The sequence below is a fragment of the Lolium rigidum genome, chromosome 6 (genome assembly GCF_022539505.1).
Source record: "Lolium rigidum isolate FL_2022 chromosome 6, APGP_CSIRO_Lrig_0.1, whole genome shotgun sequence".
NCBI lineage: Eukaryota > Viridiplantae > Streptophyta > Magnoliopsida > Poales > Poaceae > Lolium > Lolium rigidum.
Genome location: NC_061513.1, coordinates 216,997,652 through 217,007,402, shown reverse-complemented (window position 1 = coordinate 217,007,402; position 9,751 = coordinate 216,997,652). Strand labels below are relative to the sequence as shown.

General features: G+C 43.5%; 1 pseudogene; it reads left to right on the top strand.

Annotated features, from left to right (window-relative positions):
• The first annotated feature begins 7,991 nt into the window (after window positions 1-7,991).
• LOC124663755 lies at window positions 7,992-9,308 on the top strand (annotated as a pseudogene).
• Window positions 9,309-9,751: the final 443 nt, after the last annotated feature.

Genomic DNA, 9,751 nt, shown 5'->3' with positions numbered 1-9,751 from the left:
TCACTTATGGTTATTTGGTTGGAAACGAGAAAATGCCTCATATTGTCTTGAATAATTTGACACTTGGCAATTGTTTTGAGCTCTCAAGTAGATCATGATTAAGTTTTTTCATGTAGTTTAAACCTATTAGTGGAGAACTACTTGTAGAGCTTGTTGAAATTGGTTTGCATGATTGGTCTCTCTTAAGGTCTAGATATTTTCTGGTAAAAGTGTTTGAGCAACAAGGAAGACAGTGTAGAGTATTATAATGCTTGCAATATTTTCTTATGTAAGTTTTGCTGTACCGGTTCATACTTGTGTTTGCTTCAAACAACCTTGCTAGACAAAGCCTTGTACTGAGAGGAAATGCTTCTCGTGCATCCAAAACCTTAAGTCAAAACCTATGCCATTTGTGTCCACCATACCTACCTACTATGTGGTATTTTCTGCCATTCCAAGTAAATACTTCATGTGCTACCTTTAAACAATTCAAAATTTATTATCTCCTATTTGTGTCAATGTTTTATAGCTCATGAGGAAGTATGTGGTGTTTTATCTTTCAATCTTGTTGGGCAGCTTTCACCAATGGACTAGTGGCTTCATCCGCTTATCCAATAATTTTGCAAAAAGAGCTGGCAGCGGGGTTCCCAGCCCCCAATTAATCAACCTTCATTAATAATTCTCTTCACGTGTTTTGCCCTGATTCATCAGTAAGCAACTTAATTTTTCAAATAGACACTCCTTCATGGTATGTGAATGTTGGAAGGCACCCGAGGATTCGGTTAGCCATGGCTTGTGTAAGCAAAAGGTTGGGAGGAGTGTCAACCATAAAACTAAAACTAAAGTACATGTGTAAACAAAAGAGAAGAGGGATGATCTACCTTGCTGGTAGAGATAACGTCCTTCATGGGAGCCGCTCTTTGAAAGTCTGCTTGGCAAGGGGGTTAGAGTGCCCACTACCATTCGTTGACAACAACAAACACCTCTCAAAACTTTACTTTTATACTCTCTATATGATTTCAAAACTTAAAAAGCTCTAGCACATGATTTAATCCCTGCTTCCCTCTGCGAAGGGCCTTTCTTTTACTTTATGTTGAGTCAGTTTACCTACTTCCTTCCATCTTAGAAGCAAACACTTGTGTCAACTGTGCATTGATTCTTACATACTTGCTTATTTGCATTCATCATATTACTTTATGTTGATAATTATCCATGAGATATGCATGTTGAAAGTTGAAGGCAACTGCTGAAACTTATATCTTCCTTTGTGTTGCTTCGATGCCTTTACTTTGAATCTATTGCTTTATGAGTTAACTCTTGTGCAAGACTTTTGATGCTTGTCTTGAAAGTACTCTTCATGAAAAGTTTTGCTATATGTTATCTATTTGTTAGCAACTATAGATTATTAACTTGAGTCACTTCATTCATCTCATGTGCTTTGTAATAGTATGATCAAGGTTATGTAAGTAGCATGTCACTACAGAAATTATTCTTTTTATCGTTTACCTACTCGAGGACGAGCAGGAACTAAGCTTGGGGATGCCGATACGTCTCCAACGTACCTATAATTTCGATGTTCCATGCTTGTTTTATGATAATACTTACATGTTTTGCTTGCACTTTATAATGTTTTTATGCATTTTCCGGAACTAACCTATTAACGAGATGCCGAAGTGCCGTTCCTGTTTTCTGCTGTTTTTGGTTCCAGAAAGGCTGTTCGGGCAATATTCTCGAATTGGACGAAATCAACGCCAAATATCTTATTTTTCCCGGAAGGCCCCGAACACCGAAGGAGAGTCGGAGGCGAGCTAGGGGGCCCCACACGACGAGGCCGCGCGGGCTCCACCCTGGCCGCGCCGGCCTATGGGGAGGAGGCCCCGTGGCCCCTCCGACTCCGTCTCTTCGCCTATATAAGCCCTTTTCGACCTAAAAACGCGACACCAATTGACGAAACTCCGGAAAGACTCCGGGGCGCCGCCGCCATCGCGAAACTCCAATTCGGGGGACGAAGTCTCTGTTCCGGCACCCTCGCCGGGACGGGGAAGTGCCCGGAAGCCATCTCCATCAACGCCATCGCCTCCATCATGCTCCGTGAGTAGTTCCCCCATGGACTACGGGTTCTAGCTGTAGCTAGTTGGTATTCTCTCCCCCATGTGCTTCAATACAATGATCTCATGAGCTGCCTTACATGATTGAGATTCATCTGATGTAATCGGTGTTGTGTTTGTCGGGATCCGATGGATTGTTACGTTATGATTGTCTATCTACAAAGTTTATGAAGTTATTGTTGCTGCAATCTTGTTATGCTTAATGCTTGTCACTAGGGCCCGAGTGGCATGATCTTAGATTTAAGCTCTATACTTATTGCTTAGATTGTATCTACAAGTTGTATGCACATGTCTATGTCCGGAACCAAAGGCCCCAAAGTGACAGAAATTGGGACAACTGGAGGGGAAGACTTAGATATGAGGATCACATGTTTTCACGGAGTGTTAATGCTTTGCTCCGGTGCTCTATTAAAAGGAGTGCCTTAATTTCCAGTAGATTCCCTAGAGGCCCGGCTGCCACCGGCTGGTAGGACAAAAGATGTTGTACAAGTTTCTCATTGCGAGCACGTATGACTATATATGGGAAACATGCCTACATGATTAATGATCTTGATGCTCGTCTTAATGCTATTTCAATCCTATCAATTGCCCGACCGTAATTTGTTCACCCAACACTTGTTATTGGAGAGTTGCCACTAGTGTAGATAGTCTGGGAACCCCGGTCCATCTCTCATCATCATATACTCGTTCTACATGACATTGGAAGTAGTATCAACTATTTTCCGGTGCCATTGCTCTCATATTACCATTATCGCTCGTCGTGTTACTATCACTATCGCTCTCATATTACTGCTACTTTCACATCACCCCTTTTACTAGTGCTTTTCCAGTGCAACTGAATTGACAACTCAGTTGTTAAGGCTTATAAGTATTCTTTACCTCCCCTTGTGTCGAATCAATAAATTTGGGTTTTACTTCCCTCGAAGACTGCTGCGATCCCCTATACTTGTGAGTTATCAGGGAGAAAGTTTGAAAGATGCTTGGTATAGAATAAGTGATGCTCATCATAGATGTACTAAAAAATATTCTACCATGATCCTTATTAGGAATTTTTATGTTGGTATATCTAGCTGGAATAGGTATGTTCTGGCTACTCTCAAAGGGGGTAATTTTCTGGGTATTCCTGCTTTGGAAGCCTGCAATTTAATTGAAAGTTTAGTAGGAATACCATCTACTAATGTTGTTAAAACTGAGATCACTTTGGAAGATGTTGTAAAAAGACTGAGCTCTCTAGAGAAAAGTTTTCCAAATTTCCTTGATAATACTAGCCAAGTTAATGAATTAATAGACAGTATCAATAAAAGAATCACTATCTTAGAGGCTAGCAATACCCATGATAATCTAAACCTTAGGATTGGTAAACTAGAGGAGGCTATGGAAACTTTAAGTTCAACTTTTTCTTCTCTCGAGTTTAAGAAGGAGAAAGCTTTTGTACGAAAAGAGAAAAAATTCATGTATGTTCCCAAGGAGCCTATACCAAAACCCCATAATATGCTTAAAATTGATAAATCATTTAGTGAAACTAAGGGTGATTTACATGTTGAATCATCTTCAGGGGTATCTAAAGTTCCTATTTTGAAAAGTTATGTTTTAGAGGAAGTGATTGATTTTGATGCTTTTTCACTTGAAAATACTTAATTCAAGCTTTCTGCGCCTAGCTGAAAGGCGTTAAAGAAAAGCACTCTTGTGAGATAACCCATGTTTTATTTCTATATTTTTTATTTTGTTGAGTCTTGGAAGTTTTTACCTCTATAATAACCTCTCCTTATCCTTTTTTATTTCGTTTTTGTGCCAAGGATAGCCTCTAATAGGAATAAGGTAAGATTTGGGGAAGTTGCTGTCCCGAAAAAGATTATGTGCTGCCACCAAAAAATTATTGTTCTCAGCCAAACGCCGGATTGATCTGAAAAGTTTTGCGCATATACCCCTGATTATTATCTAACTTTCATTAGTTTTACACTTTTCGATTTGAGCAACAGAGGATTTTTGAAAAAATCGATATTTACCTGTTGTTCTATTTTCACAGATTTCCGCCACTATTTGCATTTGTCTCTTAATATTTTTATTTTCGAGTTAAAGAGCTTTTAAAAAAAGTTTCTACAGTATATAATCTTTCAATGGATGTTTTATTTATGTTAAAACTGAACCAAAGTGGATTTGTTATTTTGATTGCACTAATGTTGCTAATAAAATTGTGTGAAGTTTTGTATGAAGGAAGTTTTCAAGTGTAGGGAGAGAAGAATGATGTGATGATATGAAGGATGGAAAAAATCTCAAGATTTGGGATGCACATGTCACCCCAAAAAATATCCAAGAGGTACAAGCGTCAAAGCTTGGGGATGCCCAAGGCATTCTCTTCTTCATCAACAAAAATACCAGGTCATCTTTCAAGACACTATATTTTATTGCTTCATATGCTATATGTTATTCTTGGAGCGTCTTTATTTTTGTTTTCTTTTGTTTGCTGTAGTATATGGTTGGATCCCAGCATACTTGTTTTGGATAATGACACACTTCGTTTTCATTGCATAGAACACTCTAGTTTTCACTCTTATTGTTCCTCGAGTATTCTCTTTTGCTAGTACTGCGTTTAGCTCTTGTTTTCCACTCGTATTTTGTTCATAGCTTGTTAGTTTTCTTTAGTTAGGTATGGTTAGCTCTTTAGTTTTTATTGATTATTATCTATGAGAGTTGTTTCAAATAAATTTATTGGTGTTGGAGAAGAGTAAAATATTAGCATGACATGTTAGATGTTATTTTAATTATATGCTTAGTAGTTATTGTTGTAGCATGACTTGTCTCAAATAGCTGAGAGTGCTTAATGTGCCATTGAAAGAATCATGTGTTGTCTCTATCATACAAAAGCATAATATTGTGGTATTCTCCTTTGATGCTTTATTCAGGTTGACTTGGCACATGCTTACACCATGTTATGACTACAAACCAGTCACCTCAAGCCTCTATGACCATTTAGTTTTGACTTGTAATATAACTTTATGCTTTGATTAATAATGTTTTGTCGCTATGAATGATTATGGCCATTATTGCTCTCTTAGTTGGTCGCTCCCAGTCTTTTGCTAGCCTTCACCTGTACTGAGTATGAGCTCTACTCACAACTCCCAAAACCAAAGTTTGCCAATCGTGTCCACCATACCTACCTATATGTGGTATTTTACTGTCACTCCAAAGTAAATTTCTTGTGTGCTACCTTTAAAACCTTCAAAAGCTATGACATGTTCATGAAATTTTCTTTTATCGCACTCAGTTGTCACTGAATTGCTTGATGACAAGCAATAGGCTAAGCTTGGGGGGCGTTGATACGTCCAAAACGTATCTACTTTCCCGAACACTTTTGCTGTTGTTTTCTCTCTAATTTGTGTGTTTTGAATACAATTAACATGGACTAACGTTGTTTCAGCAGAATTGCTCTGTTGTCTCGTTTTTGTCCAGAAATCCAACTTTCAGGAAAATTCCCGAAAAATATCGCAAAATCCCTATTTTACCTGAAGACTCACGGAGCTAGAAGACGAGTCAGAGAAGAGCCACGGGGGGCCCACACCATGCCTAGGCGTGGGCCACCCCTGACCGCACCTAGGGGTGGTGTGGCCGCCTCGGGCACCCCCTCGACCTCTCCTCCTGACTATATAAAAGCCCCTGACCTGAAAACAGAGGGGATTCAATGTTTTTTCAGAAAGAGTTCCGCTGCTCCGCCGCCACCAGAAACCCCAGTCCGAGAAGCAGAAACTCCGTTCTGGCACCCTGCGGTTTTGCTACCCCCTCCAATTTTTGATAATACACTATTTGTGTCCACTTCGATACATTAGCTACCGTTACAAGATTTAGTCTATTTTTGAAATTGCAGCGAGTAGAATACAATAATATGTTGTTGGAACTTTTTTTGTTGTTGCTAATGTTTGCTTTATCAGATTTGTCTTGCTTCTATTGTTATTTTCTGGAAAAATAATATAAAATAGAGCACATCACAACACAAGTCAATATAGTTTGATATCCACAAGCTGAATCCGCGAATTCCGGCAAATCCCGTGGCGCGTAATGGCGTTAATTTTGCGGTTACGAAAAACCTCCGTAGCACCATAAATGGCCAGCCTGCTTGCTTATCTGGTCCAAAATGTAATGGCGCGTAATTTGTTGTTTGTTAATGTTTGCTTTATCAGATATTTCTTGCTTCTATTGTTATTTTCTGGGGGAAAATATAAAACAAATCACATAAACAACACAAGTCAATGTAGTTTGACCGCCACAAGCTGAATTCGAAGCAAATTCCAGCAAATCCAGTGGCGCGTAATGGCGTTAATTTGTCGGTTACGAAAAACCTCTGTAACGCCATAAATGGCCAGCCTGCTTGCTTATCTTGTCCGAAACGTAATGGTGCGTAATTTGTTGTTTGATAATGTTTGCTTTATCAGATTTTTCTTGCTTCTATTGTTATTTTCTTGGGGAAAATATAAAACAAAGCGCATAAACAACACAAGTCAATGTAGTTTGACCGCCACAAGCTGAATACGAAGCAGATTCCGGCAAATCTGGCGGCGCGTAATGGCGTTAATTTGTCGGTTACGAAAAACCTCCGTACCACCATAAATGGCCAGCCTGCGATTTGTCTTGCTACTATTGTTATTTTTTGGGGGAAAATATTAAACAAAGCACATAAACAACACAAGTCAATACAGTTTGACCGCCACAATCTGAATTCGAAGCAAATTCCGGCAAATCTGGCGGCGCGTAATGGCGTTAATTTTTCGGTTACGAAAAACCTCCGTAGCACCATAAATGGCCAGCCTGCTTGCTTATCTGGTCCAAAACGTAATAACGCGTAATTTGTTGTTTGCTAATGTTTGCTTTATCAGATTTTTCTTGCTTCTATTGTTATTTTCTGGGGGAAAATATTAAACAAAGCACATAAACAACACAAGTCAATACAGTTTGACCGCCACAATCTGAATCCGAAGCAAATTCCGGCAAATCTGGCGGCGCGTAATGGCGTTAATTTTTCGGTTACGAAAAACCTCCGTAGCACCATAAATGGCCAGCTTGCTGCTTATCTGGTCCAAAACGTTTGAGTCGATCGAGCATTGCACTAGCAATTCTTAAAAAAGACATTAAATCTTCTTAGCATGCTAAAACCAGCCAAATACGAAGAGTGGAACATGGTGTATTTGCTTGTCATTCTTAGAAATATTGGACTCCACCAATATTTGGTAGTTGTAGTAGTAGTACAAAATGAAAGTAATTTAAATGGCATTGCATTTGTAAGGATGAGGAGATGTAGAAAATGGTGGGTGTGATTTGGGGTGCGCATAAGGAGAAGGTGGTTCTGGTGAGTTTGTCAAGGTGGCAAGGGACAGAGTTCCACCCCTGGTAGTGGTTGGGATTGGACTCCCGAAACCCACACGAGTGGCCTCTGGAACCCCAAAAAGAATCATAGTAAAACCTCTCTCCTCACAGAGAACCCAAGAGAGAGAGAAGCCCAAGACAAGAGTACCACCACCGTCACTCTCTCTCCCCCCACTTCTTTTCCAACCCTTTTGCCATCAGAGTCTCAAAGTAAGGGAAACCCCAAAGCCCAACCAAACCCAAGCACCAAACAGTGCACTAAACAAGGTTAGCATAAAACCATTAAGGGAGTAGAGAGAGAAATCTTGGAAAGCATTAATTTGTTTCCTGTTTGGCATCTTGTTGGCAAGAACAAGAGGAGGCCCTCCCTTCCGGTCCTCTCCTATATTAGAGAGAGAGATAGAGGCAGGCCAGCCTCCCTCGCAGCGGCATCAACAACAAACAAGAAGCTGTCCCTTTCCATCTCCTCTCTTGTTCCGTTACTACTCACCCTCCCACTCCGCTCCTCTCTTCTCCTCTTCAGGGCAACAATCCCTTGAGAAACCAAGAATGGCTCGCGAGATGAATGGCTTCTTCACCGCCGCCGTTCCTCCGGCGCCGTTCCAGGCGGAGGCCGACGAGGCGGAGGACGGCAGCGGCGGGAGCGGGAGTGGGCAGGGGAAGCTCTGCTCAAGGGGCCACTGGAGGCCCGCCGAGGACGCCAGGCTCAGGGAGCTCGTCGCGCAGTACGGTCCCCAGAACTGGAATCTCATCGCCGAGAAGCTCGACGGCAGATCAGGTAAGGACATACTAAAAAAGACGATACTTTGATGCAATGCCGAGATGTATTTTTGCGTTTCTGGGGTTGCATTGAATGGGCGAACAAAGATTGGAACTACTCCTCCGAGTAGTTTCTTTTACTTACTTCCGTTCTCGTGTGGATCGGTAGTACGTATTTTTTTTCCTTATTAAAAAGATGCGATTTTTATCCGTGTGTTAACGGTTAACGCAATGGCGATCGTCGGTTTCTGATCCATCGTGACGCAGGGAAGAGCTGCCGCCTGCGGTGGTTCAACCAGCTAGACCCGCGGATCAACCGGCGGGCGTTCACGGAGGAGGAGGAGGAGCGGCTCATGGGCGCGCACCGCGCCTACGGCAACAAGTGGGCGCTCATCGCGCGCCTCTTCCCCGGCCGCACCGACAACGCCGTCAAGAACCACTGGCACGTCCTCATGGCCCGCAGGCAGCGGGAGCAGTCGGGCGCCTTCCGCCGCCGCACCAAGCCCGCCTCCTCCTCGCCGTCGTCCACCGCCCCGCCGCCGCCGCCGCCACCGCACTTCCCGTCCGTCGTCCTCCCCCAGCACCAGCACCCGCACAACGGCTCCTCTCCCCTGCCGCTCAACCACCCGTACGCCATCGGGGTGGCGATTGCGGCCGGGCTCGGCCCCGCGTACAGCGGCGGCGAGTCTGACGAGTCGGCGTCCACCTGCACCACCGACCTCTCCTCAGCGCCGGCAGCGCCGCCGCCGTGCCCTGCTTCTACCACCACCACAACCACCAACAGAGTACGTGCCCCGCTCACGCCCCCTGCATGCTTGCCCTCGACTCAAGGGCTCAACTCCCAAGCTGTCCTTGTTGTTTTCTTGCCTCCTCAGTCACATGGACATGGCCAGGGACTGACATATGCTGCTCTCCGCTGCAGGCTACGACATGGCTCCGCAACCGCAAGCCGCTCAGCAGCCGTTCGCCCCGAGCCCGCGCTCCGCCTTCTCCGCCCCGTCGTCCTCGTCGGCCCGGCAACAGCAGCAGCGACAGGACGCCGCCGACCAGGACGGCGACAAGCCCAGCGTGCCCTTCTTCGACTTCCTCGGCGTCGGATCGACATGACTCGCCGGGCAGGCGCTGTACAGGCGGAGGCCGAGATCAATCCCCATCGATCAATCATCAGTCGTAGCTAGTTAAGCTTATAGTGTTAAGAAGAACCAGATTATTAATTAGGAGGAGCATGTCGATCCGTGCGCGCGGGCATGGTGATCGATGTGACCTCTCTGGCTGTCCCTACTCCTCAGTTTTGCTGCTCAGATTACTGTTGAGATTATTCAGGTGGAGAAGAAGGGAACTGGTCGCGCATCTAGTAGCAGTGGCAACACAAACCGGTTGCCTCTCTGGTGTCTTAGTTTCATGTTCTGTTCTCTTTGTTAATCTTCTTTACCATTTGTGTATCGAAGAAGAAAGAACTAATTCCGACCCCAAACAAAATAAAAATGAAGTGCATTGCCTTGCCTTGCTCTGGTGGTCTTGAGTTTCATGTTCTGTTAAGTACCATTTTG